The sequence below is a fragment of the Sander lucioperca genome, chromosome 19 (genome assembly GCF_008315115.2).
Source record: "Sander lucioperca isolate FBNREF2018 chromosome 19, SLUC_FBN_1.2, whole genome shotgun sequence".
NCBI classification, from domain to species: Eukaryota; Metazoa; Chordata; class Actinopteri; order Perciformes; family Percidae; genus Sander; species Sander lucioperca.
This window is the reverse complement of record NC_050191.1, coordinates 27,548,492-27,572,104: the sequence shown is the minus strand read 5'-3', so window position 1 is coordinate 27,572,104 and position 23,613 is coordinate 27,548,492. Positions and strand designations below refer to the sequence as shown.

General features: G+C 38.2%; 1 long non-coding RNA gene across 1 annotated transcript; it reads right to left on the bottom strand.

Moving 5' to 3' along the window:
- Nucleotides 1-5,463: 5,463 nt before the first annotated feature.
- On the bottom strand, nucleotides 5,464-20,701 carry LOC118493822. The gene is made up of 3 exons (XR_004895845.1): nucleotides 20,345-20,701; nucleotides 13,058-13,067; nucleotides 5,464-5,474 (listed from the first exon to the last, which is right to left on the bottom strand). It is a non-coding gene; the product is annotated as an uncharacterized LOC118493822 (long non-coding RNA).
- Between the last annotated feature and the right edge of the window lie 2,912 nt (nucleotides 20,702-23,613).

Sequence of the window (23,613 nt, the reverse complement as noted above, 5' to 3'; positions counted from 1 at the left end):
TATTGCATATTTTCTTCATATCGTGCAGCCTAAATAGCAAACAATACAAAATGTAATACGAAACAACTGACATGAAGACGCCAAAGTCAAGTAGAGAAGAAGGACGTGAGGAGTGGGGATTAAATCAACAGATTAAAGAGCAGTAGAGGAAAATAAAAGAGAAGTCAAGCGGTAAAAAGCTAAAAGCAAGTGAAAAAAGGATTATTAAATAGGATTAAAGAACAGGCCTTAATGTGGGATGGGAGGCTGTTCCAAAGCAGGTCAGTAATATATTGTGGAGATATTTCCTTTATGCTTTAAAAAAAATGCCAAATTCCCTGATGAGAATTGATCAGCCTCCCCTTTTGCTATGTCTACATTTCTATGAAATCCAATGAGCAGCACTGGGAATTCAAAATATCCTCCCTAAATAAACTTGAGCTGGGGATTTCTCATGTTCTGAAGTTGAACACATAATCAAGTGGAGGCCGACAGCCTGTCTGCCTCCTGGCAGAGGAAGAGGCTGCTCGGGAGAATATAAATATGTGTGAGGTCATCATACACACAAGCACATGCTCCACGTCGCCATGGAAACAAGCATCTCTTCACGGAGGACCGATTCTTTTGCTTTCTTTTCGCTTGCTGTTTTTACCACCCAGGCCTCCAGCTTTGGCAAGCGAGAGAAGTCAAATGAGGAATTTCATTCTAAAATGAGAGATTCAAAAACAGAGCCTCCTACTCTCTGAATATGATTCATACCAAATCTGATGCAAAATTGAAACCACATTGATCCCTTTAGACTATAGAAAAATAGACTCATGGATAACATACACATTTGCATTTTCTTTTTCCAAAATAGCATATACACATACATGTGGATAAAGTATCTGTATTTCATTAAATGCTCCAAACATAAGAGTACTGCTACTTCATGAAAAGACATATTTTCAGTTTCAAGCTTTCCATTTAGTTTAAAACCAGACCAGGAATTTTCTTTTAAGAGGACGGAGGAATGAAGGCGTCAGTCCAGGAGTGGGTTTGTGAGAGGGCTTGAGTGGCGGCGTTTGAAATAAGTCATATAACATATAATAAGTCATATAAACGGTTTGCCAGATTGAATGTCTACAATAGTAGTATATATATATATATATATATATATATATATATATATATATATATATATATATATATATATATGTGTTTAGTCTGTTTACAGCTGTTTATTTTGTTATTGTATTGCACTGTATTGAATAACTAATAACTATGGTTGTTAAGTTAGCTAGTCTTCATTTTTCTTTGTGGAAGTGTTAGTGATGAAGGGGGGTGTTCAGGGGGGGGGGTGTTCATGTTGTAAATGGTGTGTTTTGTATACCATTTAAAAAAAAGTGTTAAAGGTGCAGTAAGCGATGCTGCACAAAGATTGTTGATAGTTAAACTCAACTGCCAAACTAATATAACCACAATTATTTTTAATAGCTAGTATTTGATGCACTAAAAAGGTATGTGTATAGGCTTTAGGCAGATGTTCAGACAAACACAGACAGACAGACAGACACACACACACACAGACACACAGACACACAAACAGACACACAGACAGACAGACAGACACACAGACAGACAGACACACACAGACAGACACACAGACAGACAGACAGACACACACACAGACAGACACACAGACAGACAGACACACACACAGACAGACAGACACACACACAGACAGACACACAGACAGACAGACACACAGACACACAGACAGACAGACAGACAGACAGACACACACACAGACACACAGACAGACAGACAGACAGACACACAGACAGACAGACACACACACACACAGACAGACACACAGACAGACAGACACACACACAGACAGACACACAGACAGACAGACACACAGACACACAGACAGACACACAGACAGACAGACACACAGACAGACAGACAGACAGACACACACACAGACAGACAGACAGACACACACACAGACACACAGACACACAGACAGACAGACAGACACACACACAGACACACACACACACAGACACACAGACAGACACACAGACAGACACACAGACACACAGACACACAGACACAGACAGACAGACACAGAGACAAACAGACAGACAGACACGCAGACAGACAGACACACAGATACAGACAGACACACAGACAGGCAGACAGACACAGACACAGAGACAGACAGACAGACAGACACGCAGACAGACAGACACACAGATACAGACAGACACACAGACAGGCAGACAGAATGTTGCTTTTGGTCTTTTAATGAAATTTGTTGACAAAAAGAAAAATATAGAATAACACCAGCATTTTTCCCAAATTGTAAATACACATCATGTTATGAGTATATTCATTAGTCACCTCTGTATAGAGTTGCTGGATATTTTAGTAAACACATGTTAGGATGGGACCTTTTGAATCCCATTTGGTCCCAGAGGGAATGAGCCATTAACCATAGCAGTCCCCAGTGGATTATACAGCACCATGGAATCAGCTCATACAGTCAGTAGAATCCATGTTTATCCAGTCAATACAATTGATGTTGTTTATGTAAACCCTAAAAGCCCCTTCTAAATTCACCTTTATACACCATGTACTAATGACTGACTGTGGTTCCTTTGGCAGTGCATAGCAACAACAACATTATGTGTACAAGCATTTCTATGATCCTGATTTAGCCTGAGCAATCACAGCCCTTAAATAGATTCAGCAGCTTATAGACCGCTGTTCAAGCAGTGCAATCTTACATTTTCTTCCTCTTTCAGTTCTGCCCTTGCAGGATAATTTTAAGTATCGCATTGACTGTCACTACAGGCAACAAGACGATGACTGTCTAAACTGAAAAACATATTCCAAGGCATCTCCTTTTTATACAGTAAGGACATGAACCCACTCAGAGGATTTAAGATTCCCAGAAGATATGCTCAAGGTTACCCTGACATCGCAGGGCTTGTTCCCATTAGGATTCATAGAACACCAGCTTCACAACACGGTAGGTGTGAAAGCAACAATCAACATCACAGCCTCAGCAGCCTGCAGTTCCACCTCATGGAAGAGTGGATAGAGTGGATGTACGATGAGAGCAAAAAGAAACATGGCTGTTAGGCTCAAACTCCCAACAGTGCAGTCACGCACTCAGTTTCATGTCCATGTTATAAATTCCCTTTGAATGCCTCACTGTCTGCCAGAATTTCTTTTTACATAATTAGTGTGCATTTTCCTGTTCTGGATGCAGTTAACACAGTATGACAACAATATTGAAAGCATATTATCCCATGGTCAAAGGGATCACATTTGAGGAAATACTAAAATGTAAATATATACGCTGAATGACAGCAGAAACTATATTATGCAAAGATTTGTCTTATCCTTGAACCTAAATAATCACTATGTAACTGGTAACACTTTATAACAATGGTACATGAATTATCATGACTTCATGCATGAAAAAGGCATGAATTCATTCATGTATCAGTTATGTACAAGGATTAATCTCATGCATGACTTAATGCAGGAACAATATGTTATTTAATGCATCAATGAAGGTATTTAAATCATCATGATTTCTAATTTATTAATGATGTTCTTCAAAACAATTGTAGAATTGTAGTGTTGTAATCATTGTAAACTACACATTACTTCTTTGTTACTTCATCATGTTTGTGGCCCATTTATATGCTATACTATGACTTTTTTCAGCCTTTTTCAACACACTCACCCTCACCGCAGCCATCTCTCCTTCCCTTTACACACCTCCCCCCTGACACCACAATCCCCCCCTCCTCCTCCCCCACCTCAACACAATCCTTGCCTCACATCACCACAGACCAGGTCAGAGGAGAGCTGAGGAAGCTCCGGCCCAGGAAAGCAGCAGGCCCGGATAAAGTGTGTCCGAGACTACTAAAGACCTGCGCTGCAGAACTGGGGGAACCACTACAACGGATCTTCAACCTACTGCCTACAGCTAGGGAGAGTGCCCACCCTCTGGAAGACATCCTGCATCGTTCCAGTTCCCAAGAAGAACAGGCCCAGCGAGCTGAACAACTTCCAACCGGTGGCACTCACTTCACAGCTGATGAAGACGTTGGAGCAGCTCTTCCTCAGTCTCCTCAGACCTCAGGTACAACACGCCCAGGACCGGCTGCAGTTTGCGTACCAGCCAAATGTTGGTGTGGAGGATGCCATCCTCTACATGCTACACCGAGTCCACTCCCATCTGGATAAGGGAAGCGGCACAGTGAGGATCCTTTTCTTGGACTTTTCCAGTGCCTTCAATACCATCCGGCCCCCTATACTTCAGGACAAACTGAACAGGATGGGAGTGGACCCCTATCTGGTAGACTGGATCAAGGACTACCTCACTGACAGGCCACAGTACGTCAGGCTGAAGGACACCACGTCTGACACTGTGGCAAGCAGCACTGGAGCCCCCCAGGGCACAGTGCTGGCTCCTCTTCTCTTCACCCTGTACACCAAGGGCGAGGCTCAGCACCCCTAAAACTTGGAGTAAGAAATGTTGTTATTCTAACATTTTTGTTCGTCTTTGACAAGGTTAAATAATGTCCAAAACATACTCCGTTTTTTGTGGTTTAAAATGTATGCGTTAAGGATGAAAATGAAAACATCCCCACTTAGCAAATGGTATCATCCTCTTCTCTTCTTCTACTTCTCCTCTGTACCTGCACCGCTCAGCACGACCGTCATCCAGCGCGAAACACACGCAGAGTGAGAACCCGTTATGTAGTGTTGTGAATCAACTAAGTTGCTCCAAAGCTGTGTCTCACAAACCATATCGGTGAGTACCTGAATCACGTGTACACCTATAATAACGCCGCCTTCACCCTGGCAGTTGAAATCAGCTCCGTAATACGCAATACGCCCCCAGCGGACGTCGTACTACACCGTTGAAAAGCTTCGGAAGCGACTCACAAAAATGGCAGAGAGACTAGAACGAGTGATAAGTGTCTGAATGTCCGATTCTCTCTGACCTCTCTTATACAGATATAAACAGAGAGGCTGCTGCATGGAGAAAAGTTGCCCAGGACGTTGACATGTCAGGTCGGTTAAATGTGATATAGCGGCATAATGTCAATAGTTCGGTGTCTGTTGCTAGCTAACCAATTAGCATTAGAAGGTTTGTTTATCAGTACCATAGCAACGCACATCACGTGCGTCTTTTCTGGTCAGTCGTCATGGAAACATCTCTATCACTCTGGCCCTGGCGTTTGGACCAGAGTGAAAAAACCAACATACCACTGTATACTACCAGTAGGCCTATGTGTGAAAACACTCACTGTGGCTTTTTAAATGAATTGTTATTCATTCCTAGATTTATATCTGTTATTTTTCAGTTGTGGCTGACTATCAAACTAGACAATAAAAGAAAGTTTAATGTTTTTCTTTTGCTGTATTTATTCATTCCTCACACACAGAGGATTTAACCTGAACCAGGCTTAACTCCTGAACTCATAGCATCTCTCTGTCTCTCTCTGTCTCTCTCTGTCTCTCTCTTTCTCTTTCTGTCTATCTGTGTGTGTGTGTCTCTCTCTCTCTCTTTCTCTCTCTCTCTCTCTCTCTCTCTCTCTCTCTCTCTCGTCGAAAAAAGCCATAGTATAGTATGTCGAAAAAAGTCATAGTATAGTATGTCGAAAAAAGTCATAGTATTGTATGTCGAAAAAAGTAGAAAAAAGTCATAGTATGTCGAAGAAAGTCATAAAAAGTCATAGTATAGTATGTCGGAAAAAATTATAGAAAGTCATAGTATAGTATGTCGAAAAAGGGGAAAAAAAGTCATAGCATAGTATGTCGACAAAAGTCGAAAAAAGTCATAGTATAGTATGTCGAAAAAAGTAAAAAGAAAGTCACAGTATATTATGTCGAAAAAAGTTATTAAAAAAATAGTATAGTATGTCGAAAAAAGTAAAATAATTCATAGTATAGTATGTCGAAAAAAGTAAAAAGATTCATAGTATAGTATGTCGAAAAAAGTAGAAAAAAAGTCATAGTATGTCGAAGAAAGTCATAAAAAGTCATAGTATGTCGGAAAGAATTATAGAAAGTCATAGTATATGTTGAAAAAAGTCATAGTATAGCATGTCGACAAAAGTCGAAAAAAGTCATAGTATAGTATGTCGAAAAAAGTCATAAAAGTCACAGTATATTATGTCGAAAAAAGTCATAAAAAAGAAATAGTATAGTATGTTGAAAAAAGTCCAAATAGTCATAGTATAGTATGTCGAAAAAGTCATAGTATAGTACGTTGATAAAAGTCAAAAAAAGTCATAGTATAGTATGTCAAAAAAAAATAGTATGTAAAAATAGTAAAAATAGTATGTCAAAAAAGTCTTAAAAAAATACGATAGTATGTCGAAAAAAGCCATAGTATAGTATGTCGAAAAAAGTCATAAAAAGTCATAGTATAGTATGTCGAAAAAAGTCATAGTATTGTATGTCGAAAAAAGTAGAAAAAAGTCATAGTATGTCGAAGAAAGTCATAAAAAGTCATAGTATAGTATGTCGGAAAAAATTATAGAGTCATAGTATAGTATGTCGAAAAAGGGGAAAAAAAGTCATAGCATAGTATGTCGACAAAAGTCGAAAAAAGTCATAGTATAGTATGTCGAAAAAAGTAAAAAGAAAGTCACAGTATATTATGTCGAAAAAAGTTATTAAAAAAATAGTATAGTATGTCGAAAAAAGTAAAATAATTCATAGTATAGTATGTCGAAAAAAGTAAAAAGATTCATAGTATAGTATGTCGAAAAAAGTAGAAAAAAAGTCATAGTATGTCGAAGAAAGTCATAAAAAGTCATAGTATGTCGGAAAGAATTATAGAAAGTCATAGTATATGTTGAAAAAAGTCATAGTATAGCATGTCGACAAAAGTCGAAAAAAATCATAGTATAGTATGTCGAAAAAAGTGGAAAAAAATGTCACAGTATAGTATGTCAAAAAAAGTCCAAATAGTCATATAGCATGTCGAAAAAGTCATTGTATATTATGTCGAAAAAAGTCATAAAAAAGAAATAGTATAGTATGTCGAAAAAAGTAAAAAAATTCATAGTATAGTATGTCGAAAAAAGTTATTAAAAAGTCATAGTATAGTATGTCGAAAAAAGTAGAAAAAAAGTCATAGTATGTTGAAGAAAGTCATAAAAAGTCATAGTATGTCGGAAAGAATTATAGAAAGTCATAGTATAGCATGTCGACAAAAGTCGAAAAAAAGTCATAGTATAGTATGTCGAAAAAAGTTTTAAAAAAGTCACAGTATATTATGTCGAAAAAAGTCATTAAAAAAAATAGTATAGTATGTCGAAAAAAGTAAAATAATTCATAGTATAGTATGTCGAAAAAAGTAAAAAAAATCATAGTATAGTATGTCGAAAAAAGTGGAAAAAAATGTCACAGTATAGTATGTCAAAAAAAGTCCAAATAGTCATAATATAGCATGTCGAAAAAGTCATTGTATATTATGTCGAAAAAATTCATAAAAAAGAAATAGTATAGTATGTTGAAAAGAATTCGTAGTATAGTATGTCGAAAAAAGTAAAAAAAAAAATTATAGTATAGTATGTCAAAAAAAGTGGAAAAAAATGTCACAGTATAGTATGTCGAAAAAAGTCCAAATAGTCATAATATAGCATGTCGAAAAAGTCATTGTATATTATGTCGAAAAAAGTCATAAAAAAGAAATAGTATAGTATGTTGAAAAAAGTCAAGTATAGTATGTTGAAAAAAGTCATGAAAAGTCATAGTATGGTATGTCAAAAAAAGTCATAGTATAGTATGTCGAAAAAAGTCATAAAAAGTCACAGTATATTATGTCGAAAAAAGTCATAAAAAAGAAATAGTATAGTATGTTGAAAAAAGTCCAAATAGTCATATTATGATAAAGTCATAGTATAGCATGTCGAAAAAAGTCAAAAAAAGTCATAGCATAGTATGTCAAAAAAAGTCATAAAAAATCATAGTATAGTATGTCGAAAAAAGTCATAAAAAGTCACAGTATATTATGTCGAATAAAGTCATGAAAAAGAAATAGTATAGTATGTCAAAAAAGTAGAAAAAAGTCACAGTATATTATGTCGAAAATAGTCATAGTATAGCATGTCGAAAAAGTCATAAAAAATCATAGTATAATATGCAGACAGAAGTCAAAAAAAGTCACAGTATAGTATGTTGAAAAAAGTCATAGTATAGTATGTTGAAAAAAGTCATAGTATAGTATGTTGAAAAATGTGATAAAAAAGTCACAGTATAGTATGTCAAAAAAGTCATAAAAAAATATGATAGTATGTCGAAAAAAGCCATAGTATAGTATGTCGAAAAAAGTCATAAAAAGTCATAGTATAGTATGTCGAAAAAAGTCATAAAAAGTCATAGTATAGTATGTCGAAAAAAGTCATAAAAAGTCATAGTATAGTATGTCGAAAAAAGTAGAAAAAAGTCATAGTATGTCAAAGAAAGTCATAAAAAGTCATAGTATAGTATGTCGGAAAAAATTATAGAAAGTCATAGTATAGTATGTCGAAAAAGGGGAAAAAAAGTCATAGCATAGTATGTCGACAAAAGTCGAAAAAAGTCATAGTATAGTATGTCGACAAAAGTAAAAAAAAGTCACCGTATATTATGTCGAAAAAAGTCATTAAAAAAATAGTATAGTATGTCAAAAAAAGTAAAATAATTCATAGTATAGTATGTCGAAAAAAAGTCATAGTATAGTATGTCGAAAAAAGTCATAAAGACATTTTTCGACTTTTTTCGACATGCTATACTATGACTTTTTTTGACTTTTTTTGACATACTATATTAAGACTTTTCTCGACATACTATACTATGACTTTTTTTTCGACTTTTTTCGACATATTATACTATGACTTATTTCGACATATTATACTATCACTTTTTTCAACATACTATACTATGACTTTTTCTGACGTACTATGACTTTTTATATCACTTTTTTCAATGTGCTATACTATGACTTTTTTTACTTTTTTCGACATACTATACTATGACTTTTTATTACTTTTTTCAACATACTACACTATAACATTTTTCCATTTTTTTCGACATACTATACTATGACTGTTTCCGACGTACTATGACTTTTTTTTTTTACCTTTTTTCAACATACTATACTATGACATTTTATATCACTTTTTTCGACGTACTATACTATGACTTTTTATTATTTTTTTCAACATACTATACTATGACATTCTTTATTTTTTTAGACATACTATACTATGACTCTTTCTGACGTACTATGACTTTTTTTTACCTTTTTTCAACATATTATACTATGACTTTTTTATCACTTTTTTGGCATACATTACTATGACTATTTTTCACTTTATTCAAGATACTATACTATGACTTTTTTATCACTTTTTTTGGCATACATTACTATGACTTTTTTATAATTTTTTTCGACGTACTATACTATGATTATTTTTGACATACTATACTATGATTATTTTCGACATACTATAATATGACCTTTTTATCCCTTTTTTCGACATACTATACCATGACTTGTTTCGACATGCATGTATGACTATTTTTCACTTATGAAACCTCATGGTGTGCAAAACGTTTTGAGACCTACTTTCCAGGAATGAAGCATTCAAATAGAGAGGCTTGACGTGTTCATGGGACTGGTAGTCTAAAGGTAATGTTCCTGCCTGTAGTTGAAAAGGGATGTTTATAAGGGTTGAAATCTGATCATTGCCTTTCTGTAGACCTCCTTACCTCCATTTTTCCACATACTATACTATGACTTTTTATGACTTTTTTTTACATCAAATACAATGACTATTTTCATAATTCTATACTATGACTTATTTCGAAATACCATGACTTTTTTATGACTTTTTGCAACATACTATGTTATGACTTTTTTATACATTTTTTCGACATACTATACTATGACTTATCACCTTTTTCGACATTGAATACTATGACTTTCTCTGATATACTATACTATGAATTTGTTCAACATACCATGACTTTTTGATTACTTTTTGCAACATACTATGCTATGACTTTTTATATAAATATTTTCTACATGCTATTATGAGTTTTTTATCCCTTTTATTCAACATACTACACTAAGACTTTTATACATGCTATACTATTACTATTTTTCACTTTTTTCGACATGCTATACTATGACTTTATATCACTATTTTTGACATGCTATTGTTCTGGAGAACTTCTGCACCTCTCCAGTGATACACTTGAGAACTCAATAAACACAGAAGCACAGAGAACATGGAGATTGTTAAAGTGATATATTGGAAATGTTTATGTAATTAATTACAGGGAAGTTACAGAAAAAAAGTAACACAGTTTGACCAGATCAGTTTTCCCCAGCAACTCCCCAGAACAGTTGTACACAATGATTTTATACTGTCACAGAACAAAGAAGTCTTTTCTGACTGTAATACAGCCCAAACATGACTCTCTGTATCCTATGGAAAAGATTCCCTTTTATTACTGGACTACAAAAGTCTTCAAGCAACAATTCAATTCAATTTTATTTATAGTATCAAATCATAACAGGAGTTATCTCAGGACACTTTACAGATAGAGTAGGTCTAGACCACACTCTATAATTTACAAAGACCCAACAATTCCAGTGATTCCCCCAAGAGCAAGCATAAGTGCGTAAATGTGACAGTGGCGAGGAAAAACTCCCTTTAGGAAGAAACCTGGGACAGACCCAGGCTCTTGGTAGGCGGTGTCTGATGGTGCTGGTTGGGGGTGTGATGGACAATGGCAATAATAATCACAATAAAGATAATGACTAGAAATAGTAGTTGTAGTAGTTCATGGTGTTGCAGGGTACTGCAGGGCGCTACAGGGCGTAGCAGGGCAACAATCCCCTGAGTCCTATAGAAAAACAGTTTTCCTCATCTCAGTAACCAAAGCCAGGCTTTAATGTATGTCTCTACAGTTCACATATATTTCCCAAACATGGTATTTCGGTTTATGCTTCGAGGATTGTGCCTGCTTCCTATCACAGTAAGCAAACCTCCTAAATAGGCCTCATTGTTGCTGTTCAAGATTACAGCTGAGGAGAACACAGTTTGAGGCAGTAATGAACACAAAATGTATATAGGAAATGATACATGATAATAAAACTCTAGGAATAATAATTTCTTAACATTTCACCCTTTTATCATTTGAACATTTTTACCCCTCATATGTAGAGTTAATAAAAAAACTCCAATGTGGTTAAATACTCAATAGTATATAATAGACTATACTGCCCTTATTTCTTTGGGCAAAAACAAACATTATTTATAGCTTTTCTTCTCTTAGGGCGATGGCAGGGAAGCAATTTTATTTTATTTCCCTGTCTTTGACAATGCCGATGACAATGATTTCTGGATATTATTCAGGATGTCGCCGTAGACAAAGTTGAACAGTTGTTCCTTTTGACTTGGTTCCATCTAGCTGCAAGACATCAACATCTGTTGACTCCATGATGTTCTTGTGTTTCAAATACATGGGCCAGACGTGGCCGTTGAATAGGCTGGGGGGGGTCTGGCACCGTGTAGTTCCTAGAACTGGGGGAATTACTGGAATTACTAGAATTGTTAGGACTTTATAAATTATAGAGTGTGGTCTAGACGTACACTATCTGTAAAGTGTCTCGAGATAACTATTGTTATGATTTGATACTATACATAAAACTGAACTGAATTGAATGGCAATGACGAATGACCATAAAAATCATGGGTCTCATCCAGAGGAAAGGGCCTGTGATCACCCTCTGTGTACGACCTGATAAACATCTCACCCCTAATTTAGCAGGGGAAGTGACTAAAAACCATAACGTACACCTAACATGCTAAACCAAAACAGAAAGGATAAAAAAAAAAAACTTTGATGCTTTAAGGAGGGAAAAAAAATCGCTCTGTATGGCAAACATTCTATTCCTTTTCTACACATATTTTAGATATTAAACTTGAAGGAAATATCATTTGTGCTATATATAATCAAAGACAACACAAGACACAGGAGTCATTTAAACACCATTTTCCTCCAGAAAAAGCTGCAGCTGTTGAAAAGGATTTTCTTCCATATTCTCACAAATACCTGTAGCATTCACATCAGTTTGCATTATAACCCCAGTCAGAGAAGTGGCGATAAATGTACGTAGCATAGCCTTAGTGCATGTCATAAGACACATAATTATCAAAAACAATATGGTCCTGATGATTGGTAATAAAAGCTGTAGTATTCCTTCCCCCAATGATCCGAAAACACTGGTCAGCCAATCCCCGGAAGGATCATCATGGCTGGACCTGGGAAGCAGAGCAGATTTGAAGTGATTTAACGGAGAGATAACGTCAGTCAAATTATCCATAGTATCTGGAATTAAAGTCATGCATGCACCACCCGTCAAGTTTAAAGTTACACATAGACCTCTAGTTTTGGCTAACAAAAGATCTAGGGCTTGTTGGTGTTTTAACAAGGTTAGTCTATGTGACTTTAAAGTCTCTTTGACTAGTGAAAAACCTTTCATGATTGCATTTGCAAATACCCACATAGTGCGAAGCTACATGTAAAGCTAGTGTAGTCACTCCCAGTTGTGGACAGACCCACCAGTATGGAAGATACAAACTCTGCAGGAATGGATCTGGACTTTCTAACAACAGTGTCAGTCATACCAGTCGCTTTAGTCGGGGAGTGTCCTCTAGTTGATCTGGCATTCAAATCAGATTTATTGGCTAGCTAATGACAACATTGTGACCAATATCTCAACATGTAATGATATTAATTGTTTCCACCCCACCACACATGAAAACAAGATCAACCAAAGTACTTGTCGCAAAATATCCCACTGTTGGACTTGATGCTATTTCCACAGTTGTCGCATTCCCTTGAAATGTGTGAGTGCCAGGATACTGTCCTCCGTATGTCGCACACTCAGCCACACCCATTAATGTTGTTATCTTTGATTCGCCAGTTGCATAATGGGGGGATTTCCATCCTGCACACAAAAACAGTAAGATAGTTTTTCAAGCAGCCGTACTTGAACCATACTGTAGGTGCTGGCTTCATTATAAGGTCTGTTCCTTACGTAGAGTAAAAAGTGAATCAATCATCATTTGTATTACAATTTGCTCAGCATATTACACAAAACCCCTGGCATCTCATCCTCTTTAAGTGGTCTCCCAGCAGGATATAAACAAGTATCTACGCTGTCACAGTTTGGTACAACTATTGCCAATAACCGTTGCTGATCAGGATGTGTATGTTTTACCATGGAGGATATCATTGCACACCATGTGTGTTACATGTGTTACCCATCGCCGCTGTTGGCTGCAGATAATCATCGTCATTCACTTGTTTCACTTATATCACCTGTTATTTGTGGTTCAATCAATATTCGCCTCTTAGCTCTTCCCGAAGAGTCGGCCAATGTGATGTTTTCATCCTGTGTTGGCATCACCAACTCAAACACTAGTGAACACATCAACATAGCATCACAAACTCCGTTCTGTTAATTTTTCTTCTCACGATATTGGTTCTTTCTTACAGTGGAACGCGTGGACCCAAGTTGTTCTCTCCTTCACTTTTACCGCTGTCGCGTGTAGTGAGTAGCACCTGATAGGGGCCTCTCCAGCGTGAACAAGGTCCCAGTCTCCTGGCTGGAACAGATGTGTCCTCTCTCCCCCTTTCAAAGGCATCGGGAGGGCTGCTTTCACCTGGGCCGAGATAGAACTCACAATACGGGTTAGCTCCCTACAATAGGCCACCATGGCCTCATCTACCAGGATCTGATCTGTGGGCTTTCCTTTATACACATCTTGGCCCATACACATGTCAAAACTTCATCCAGCGAGAGGCCTATGGTTGAGTGATGTCTGCCCCTCATATACATCATCACAAGGGGGAGACAAGAGACCCAATCTAATTGGGTCTTCCATCATTTTGGTAAGGTTGTTGTCCAAAACCCAATTAGCTCTTTCTACGTGCAGTGCCGTCTCAGGTCAATACCCGTTTTCTCTGCCAAAAATCAGATGGTGGTGTTAACAAAATGAGGCCCGTTATCTGAGGACAATTTGTGAAATTCCCCATCTGGAAATTACATCGGGCAGTAGATGTTTAGCAGCTGATTTTGCATCTGCATGTTTACATGGAAAGGCTTCAATCCATTTTGAAAATAAATCAACTACAACTAGACAATACTTATATCCTCTAGCTGGGGTTAACTCAATAAAGTCTAACATGCTGGAATGGGTTGTTACAAACTGGGACTGCTGATTGTGTTTTGTTGCGTGACTTACCCACGTTGTGTTGTCACACACAAGACATCTTTAACAAAAGTTTTCAGCCATTGTGCTGATACCAATGGAGTCCCAGCGCTGAGCAACGAAATCAATGGTACCCATCTTTGAAACACAGTCTGGCCCATGTGAGAGCTTAGCCATCTAAGGAAAAAGTTGCTTAGGTAAACAAGGCTTACCTCGTAGACCCCTCCAAACACCTTCTGGGTCGCACTTACCATGTTTTTACCATGCAGACGTTTCAGCAGAGCTTGCCATAAACTGGATATGGATATGTGGATCAAAAGGTGTCTGTCATGTCTAGGGATGCAGGCTTGGACCCAAAGTGCAGAGACGAGGAGGCAGTGGAAGATTTAGAAGATTTATTAATTAAGACGGCTTACAACAAAGGAAGTCCTAAGGCAGGCAGGCAGGCAAAAGGAGTTCCAAAACGCTCCGAAAACTAAAGTTGGGAATCAGAAATACTAGCAACTGCGAGACATAGGAAGTAACCAACACAATGATCTGACAACAGACAAAGAAAGCAAAAAAACTAAATACATGAGATAACGAGGGACAGGTGACATGAGGGCTGAACAGGTGAAAAACCCCAACTGGAAACCACAACCATGACAGTACTACACCTACACCCCCCCACCACCCGTTATTAAGGTAATACCAGGCTTTTATGTTTGGGTTCAGAAACACACAACTGTACATGTCAGTCAAACGTTTTTTTTTCTTTCAATTTGTTGGCCTGCATAAGTAATGATCACTGGTTTGAGTTTGTTTTTTTTGGTTTCTGTCTTTGGGGGGAATTTGTTCACGCTCCAAAACAATGAACAACAATCATGGACCATGAAACCAAGTGATACCCAAAGAATAGTAACAACGCCAGGCTGGTACACACAGTTGGATAACCACAAGTGCCTTTTTGACTTTATCTCGTCTCCTTAGGTGAACATCACTCCACCCACTGTCACCACGCATCCTTCTGAGACATCTGCAAGTTCCTGTTGCTTAGTAATAGTCTTCAGTGCTATGATTAAAGTGTGCTTCAAAGCTCTGGGCACGCTTATTACTCACTGCAGGCTGCATAATGAATCCCAGGAAGGATGCTGATTAAGAACACCATCCTTTATAATAACAAGTGTGGAGCGAATCAAACTCAACTGGTCTCAGTACTCGGTGGAAGTGCCTGTACCTGACCACGCTGCAGAGGCTCACAGTTCAGTGGAGGTCTCGCCAGTTTGTTAAAAACAACCTGCTGACCTTTCCTGGACGCCGGCATTTTCCACGTGATGCTACAAGCTGCCAGCAGCCTCATTTGCTCCGCTTTCATGTCTCACAGTCCCCACAGATTAGCTTCTCTTTGATGTGTCTTTTGGGCTGACGTTAAAGGTGGGCTGCTTTCAAAAGCCTTCTCTTTCAAATGAAATGTTAACTTACAGCCATATTCATTACACAAGCAACACAACATGGGCAGGCAGTAGGTAGCATTAGACTGCGGTACATGTACATTTGTATAATACAGTATATATAACCCTAACTCAGCTGAGTTAACTGAGGGTATTTAATAAACAGATATTAAAGTGTTCTCAGTTCTGCATTTCTGCTGCTTTCAGTATTCTGCTAAAATACAACAAATTACTTGTCAAATTTAAATCAAATAAAAGGAAATCATTTCCAACTTTCTTTTGTTGAACAAAGTGAACATTGATTTGAATATAAAAGGCAGCACTAAAAAAGTTTTCTACTGGTATTATCTTTCAAAGCAAAAACAAATGTGGCGATGTGTTTATTGGGCCAGTTGATATCGCAATGACAACAAAAAATTATATATTGTGCAGCATTTTATATATTATATATATATATATTTAATTGAGTTATTATATTTTAAATTAATTGTTATATTATTTATAAAATATATATATATATATATATATATACTCTAAAAATAGGGTCCAGGTTGAAAAACAAAACAAAATTACTCTTTAATATCTCGTTATTCTGGATACGTAAATATGTGTCTAAACTCATGCTCCTACAAGCTGCGATTCTGAAGCATGTAAACACTGTTTAAATATGGATCATATTTGTGTTTCAACGTTAGCATGAGGCACTAAAATGTAATCACAGTAGGACATAGGACTGTGGAGTCCCATACCCTTAAATCTTTATGTATGATGAGTAAAGTCATCTTTAGAGACTAAATGCCAAGTGTATCCAGTGTAATTCATCCACTCCCAATCAAATGTGTGGGTATGATAGCATATGCATAGCTCTGTGTGTGTAAATACATAGATATGTAAGGTGTTACGTCTGGGAGCCAGGTGTGTTTATGTGATGCTTCCGTGTAAGCTCTGCGTTAATTACCATCCTTCCAGTGTGTCACCTGTGTCTGTTCTTACCACCCAGGGACTCTGCTTCCTGTCACAGTCTCAGCGGAGTGCTCTGCAAGGGTGACATACGCCCGCTGTGCATTCATGCATTGCTCCTCCATACAGTGATTTTCCCCAAACCTGCTTTTATTTGGACCAGGCCTGCCAGTCATACGCTTCACAGTCGAGTGGACAGCGTGTTGTGCCATGCAGCTGATAATGTAAAATGCCAGGAAACTGTATTAGCGGCCGTGCCTGACAACCCGCCTCGAGTCTGTTCCCAGTCTCACACTTCAGTTTGTTGTTGCCGAAAGCGTCAGCTCACATTTCTGTTTGCACCACAGAGTTAGAAAGCAGGGTTCAAAATTCACTTTTTGTCCATCAGCCAAACGGCTAGTGAATGTTCACATTTTACCAGCCGCTCTAAATCAACATTGTTGTTTTCGGCTGGTGAGTGAAGCAAACCTACCAGCCACTTGCATATTTTACCAGCATTTGGCTGGTGGATGGGGCTAAATTCAGTCGCTTAGAAGTGGATAAAAGTGAATGTGTATTATATATTTTCAGCCAGGCTAGGCGAGCAACTGCCCCCGGGGTAGTCTATATGCACTACGTTTCACTTCCAGGATCGTTCCGGTGCCGCCGGAAATTCCTCCGGATGTTCTTCTTTTCAGCTGGATGTCCGTCCCCTTCCTCTTTCTTTGTGTTGGCGTTCTAACCTCTGGTGGATTTGTGAGGACTATGGTTAACTGCTCCTCAGATCTCTGCAGGGTAAATCCAGACAGCTAGCTAGACTATCTGTCCAATCTGAGTTTTCTGTTGCACGACTAAAACTACTTTTGAACGTACACATGTTCCACCAAAACAAGTTCCTTCACGAGGCTATTTTGCAGAGGCACCGTGGCTCCGTCTGGTGCTTAGCTCCGCCCATGACGTTTGTGATTGGTTTAAAGAAATACCAATAAACCAGAGCAAGTTTTTCTCCTATCCAGGAATGCTGTGTGGACTAGGCAGACCTTCCTTCACAGTGCTGTGGAGGAAGATATGGCAATGCGAGACTAGTGATTAAATGACTAACACTAACAAAAATATTTCAAATTGATCCAGTATTGAGCAAGAACGCTGTAAGGAGCAGCCGTGAACCGGGCTGGAATGTAATCATATAGATCAGGGGTCTTCAACATTTTTTAAGCTAAGGACCCCTTAACTGGAAGAGAGATGGAGCAGAGACCCCCTACTACATATATTATATAACATGTTGCATATTAAACTGGGCCCAAAACCTTTATACATACCTTTTTTGCATAGAATACTAAGCTATTAAAATAGTTGTTGGAATGATTTTATAAATCATGTTTTAATGTTAATGCATGTGTCACAGTGAATCCTTAAGATGAACTGGATCTGTAGATGATGTTAGAGACTACATTACCTATAGGCCAGTAAGCCTATCATCAGTGGGCATTTATATTTGCTAGCAATATGTCAGATTAAATTTAGGACTTCTCTAATTTTTGAAATAAACTTAAATGTAACCATAATTTGGAGGCCCCCCTGCATTGACTCTGAGGACCCCCTAGGGGTCACGGACCCCCTGTTGAAGATCCCTGATATAGGACAAATGTGCATCGTGCATGCTGTTTTTACCACTGACAGGCTCAGATTATTATTCATTATTATTTTAATTTTTTTAGATCAACTTTTTATTAGCACCATTTACTGTATCATTCAGACATACAGAACAAACTCCACAATTTATGACAGTCAGTGTCAGATGGTGCATACAACAGGACATTATTATTATTATTATTATTATTAAGTGTCGGACAACATGATGGAATGGATCCCTACACAGAGTAAAAGAGTAAAACAGCTCTGAGAGCACTACAGCCAAACTTAGTATTAGAACTCAACATTCTAGCAAGCTTCAAAAGAAGCTTTGTCTTTAACACAACGAGCTGTTCAATGTCCCCGATGTTTAATGTCACGTCACAATGTCTCCTTCTTAAATAATCAAATGAATGATGGCTGAATTCCATTTAGCTGCTTCAGTTTCAGGGTCCTCATGGCTCACTGGGACACCTGAATTAGCCATCGTTAAAGTTATTAGTGAAACATGGATTTTCAAAATGGCAACGTCTGTGTTTGACTAATTTAGTGAATTAAATACCTGAAAGCCTCCGTTTGCTAAATGTTTTTTTTTTTTTAAACCCTTTCTCACTGACGTCCAGTGGTATATAACTGCAAATAGTTTTATGTGTGCAGGTTTTTAAGTGGTTATGCGTCATATTAAGTTAGGTTGTTTCTAGCGGCAACTTTGGCGCCTCTGGGACCGCATCTCCCAGAGTTCCTTTCGAAAACAAACTGACAGTACGACGTCAGTGACTGGCAGCCCTCAGCTGCGTAGCATAAATCTAAAATGGAAATTCCACGCTTGCACTTGCTTTTTTTTCCTTCCTTATTTGCCCTTCTTCAGTTTGTTTAGTTTTTTGTGTCTTTTTCTTTGGACTTGAAGTTGAACGGCCTTCTTTCTCTGTCTCAACAATCAGAAATGTCGATATCTGTATGCTAAGTCAATATCTTAATCTTAATTGTTTAACTCTGTTAAAATTCCGACGTTTTTAAATTCCAATAGCTGTTGTAGATATTAATTTATCTGAGAATATGGACAGTAAACCACAGGGAAATGTGTCATACAAAAATAATGAAGGAGAGAACCCCTGAGAGTGACAGATGCTAGTGGAATGGCAGCCTACCCATCAGGCCTTGCAGAGTCTCCCGGGACACATGTGAGTGAGTGATCCACAACAGAAACACTAACAGAAAAACCCACTTAAGACCGTTTACCAAGGTAAGAAATTCCTATTTCTTTATTACATTCAACAGTACAGTACACTGAAATTGCACATTTTCACCAGATATAGCAGCATTCTGACTGGCAAATGGACTAATCAATAGGCACATCCAAAACATTTAAATAGAAATACACGCGTACAGATGTGTCAGGGCCACTTTCTGACCCTATTCAAATTCCATTTAAGCTATTAATTTACATGCCTCATTAAAACAAATCCTACACCGCTAAAACACACCGTCCTTTCCCCAAGGACAGACGTATGGTCAAGTCAAACCCAGCAGCGCCTGTCTTCAACAAACACAATATGAAAGGAAAAAAACTCACCCGTTTATACTCTCACACAGTATGTGCCATTCAGTGCATTCCAGGAGTTATAAAAGCCTTTGTTTGCTTTTATAGTTTCCTTCAGTCAACTACTACACTTCAAATGTTTCCTTTATTACCCAGAATGAGAATGCATCACCCTCAGAGAAGAAGTCACTATTTTGGGTTGAGCAGGTGGAGAAAGAGCCATAGCTATAGCTACAGCGATAGCCAGCCCTGTCTAATAAAATTGATGTTCCCATACAACTAAACTGCATTCTTAACTAGGTTTCGAAGGAAATGTATTTAGTCTGAGTTCGACACAGCAAGTTCACCCACGGTTGTATTCCGAGCTGGAAATGTCTCGCTGCTGCACTGCATTCTGGTCTACCAAGTAGAGCTGGGTATCAAATTTAAATACATTTGACACCGAAATCAGTCGGTAGAACCAAAAACTAAAAACTGTCAAGTATCAAAAGGTCATCAGGTAGTTTTGTATTCTTGATAACTCCTGACAGTTTTTCACTGTATTTAGGCAAAAATCTTGTGCGGTTGCTTGTGTTTAGACAACATGCAACTTGAGAGTGTTGGTATTGGGAAAAAAAAAAAAAACATTCTGTAATGGTACCAAGTCTATTAAGACCAGTTCAGACCAAAGATTCACGAGTTAAAAGGTGCAGCTCCTTGCATCTCGTGGGTCTGCAGCGTTGTGAACCGTGACCAGACCAGACGGTGTATCCTCTCCAGAGCAACGACTCCTTGTACTTACCCAACTTTTTGTAGCTAAATATATCATTTGTTGCGTCTAAATGGGAATGTGGATAACGTTAGTGATAGTGAGATGCTTGCTACAGTTACATCCCTAGTGATGACTAGGGTTGGGTACTGAAACCCGGTTCCACTATGGAACCGGTTCCTACGCAACCGGTAGGAATCGGACCGGATTAGAACGCAAATTTTGGTTCCTCATCATGTGTCGACTGAAATATTTTCCCTCTGTCGCTCCGAAACGAACGTAAAAATATCCCCCTTTCTCTGTAGCCTACCGTTGGCTAGCTACCATTAATGTAGGCTACTTTTAAAATGCCATATCTTCCCTCTGGGCTCACCAACACGGACGTAAAAGCATATTAACCATTCACTGCACGTGATCGCTAGTAAACATATTACATCTTTGATGTCATTTATCAGTTTTTCAAGGATCGGTTTAGAATCGGAATCATAAAAATCCAAACGATACCCAACCCTAGTGATGAATCGGCGAAAACACGTTTTAGTTCTGTGATTCCCTGATTTGTCCTAGGCGCTCCCCCTCTCTCTAGCTCGCTCCACCGTACGTGCTTGTTGGCGCACGTTGAGCCTCCGTTAACAGTTTGTAACAGAAATAAAACGGATTATGGATCATTTTATTGTAGCTGGCTTTACAAGATGACTTCTCTATTGGCTGTAGAAACAGGAGACGTCTCTTACGTTCTAAAACCAGCCTCTGGAGACTCCACCAGCTGAGAAGCAGCGACATCATCAGCTGGTTAGAGTCGAGCTGAGACGGGCCGGTTCAGACCGCTGAAACTTTTCTCTGTGACGTTCTAAAACGGTTTCCTCTCGTCGCTAACCTTTGGTCTGAACTGGACTCAAAGGAGATATATGGTTGTTTATCTACAATTACTTTGAGACAGAGACTAAACAGCCAGCTGCCTCAGTTGGTACTTCGTGAAATACAATAAACTGAATCAAAGAATCTGCACACACTTTAGGGCAACTGGACTTCCAGTGTACAAGACAAGCAAATATGTTGCATCAGGATTCAAGTCTCAAAAATATCAACTCCCATCTGCTGTTGGTGGAGTCTTTCTAAATGACCTGCTCCCATTGTAACTCCGGAATATTACAGAAAACTAAGCACAGCACTGAAACTACTTTCAGTACAGCCACCATGTTTTCCCTTTTCAGTATGGGAATCAAATGCCTTTTAAACTTGGCCACAATGAGAGAAATTAAAGCTGGAGGTTTCAGCAGCGATGAAGCCTCTTTGGTTAGATGCAACAAAAAAAAAACGTCTTCCACATGGTGAGTCCAGCAGCCTTGACCAATCTGACATCCCATGGCCGATTGAGAATCTTCACACACACACACCCTGATTGTTGTTGAACCTCAGAGCGCAACAGTAAGTCAGATCGCCATCAACACTGCAGGGGTGTCACTGCACAGAGCACCAGCAAGGAAACACAAGGCCGTCTGCTTAAAAACACTACAGACTGACCCTGACTCAACTCTTGAAATGCCATCTGGCAGTGGAGTGAACTGGCAAATCAAAAGAGCACACCAGGGCTGAGCAACATCAGGGTTCTTACTGCATAGGGAACGTTTTGATGCCCCCCCCCCCCTCAAAAAGGTTTTAGCAAGCGCAAAATTTATATTTCATATTTTATTTATTTTGAATTTTGTGTTTTCCTTGACATAAATTAAGATGTTTTCACCATAAAGTTGTGGCTGAAAATGTATCAGAATGCAGGAAATAAAGTCTGACACTCAAAATGTCCTGGGGGAGGACCCCCACCCCCCCCCCCCCCCCTTCATATGTGTATCCCTAAAGGCCCATTCTAAGCCAGGAAAAAGTCTGAATATATTGATATATGAGGCTAGATATCGTCTTAAATTTTGGAAATCATAATATGACTCGTGTTGTCTTCTCCTGGTTTTAAAGGCTGCATTACAGTAAAGTGATGAATATTATGAACTTACCAGACTGTTCTAGCTGTTCAATTATTTGTCTTTACCCACTTAGTCATTGTATCCACATTATTAATGATTATTTATCAAAAATCTCATAATGTTAATATTTTGTGAAAGCACCAATAGGAAACCCTACAATATCGCCGCAATGTCGACATCCATGTACTGTATTTGGTCAAATCCATGCAGTCTAACTCTACCATTGACCTCACAGCTGTCAAGACTGAATATGATGATGAATAAACTGCCTTTTAGCACACTGTATCTGGAGTACCTTTCTGTCAAGTACCAAAAGCTTTTGGAAGAAACATTTCACACATCCAACAGTTCTCCTGCGCAGGTTGGAAAATATCACAAACTTGGAAAAAAGGTAAATCCTGCACTCTGCTCTTGCTTATAGCATTTACTATTTATTAAACCACCGAAACATTGGATCTCTTTAATAAATGGTGATGCTATAAGCGAGAGCAGAGTGCAGGACTTTCCTTTTTATCAAGTACACAAAGCTGATATCGAATGTCTAATAAGTGCGTCTACTAAGTGAAACTTGAGTTTAGATTATTTTATCACAGACATATAGTATCCCGATTTACATTAACATCTTTCCAATTTTAAGCTGTATTTTTATTAAGGCAAAGTTCTTGTGTCGCTGCTTAGATTTAACACTTGGCATGTTTGGCTTCTTTTGTTAAAAAAAAAAAATTTAATAAGGATTTTGTAGAAAAGAATGTTTATGTTCCTAAAGTAAGGGGTCAAGAATGTACTGTTTCGACTCCAGGCTTCGACTCTGACCTGTGACGATTTCCTGCAGGTCTCTCCCCCCCCCTCCCTTTTCTCACCTGTCCATTAAAAAGGCGGAAAAGCCCAAAAAATAATCTTTAAAATAAAAAATTCAAACAATACAGAGGTATTAAAATCAAATAACATTATAAACCATGGTGCACAGGTGTTTCAGTATCTGACTCCCCGATGCATTTCATTCTCTCGCTGGTACCTGGAGCAGCAGCAGCCCCTAGCCTATTTTGTAACGCAGTGCTGTTTTTTC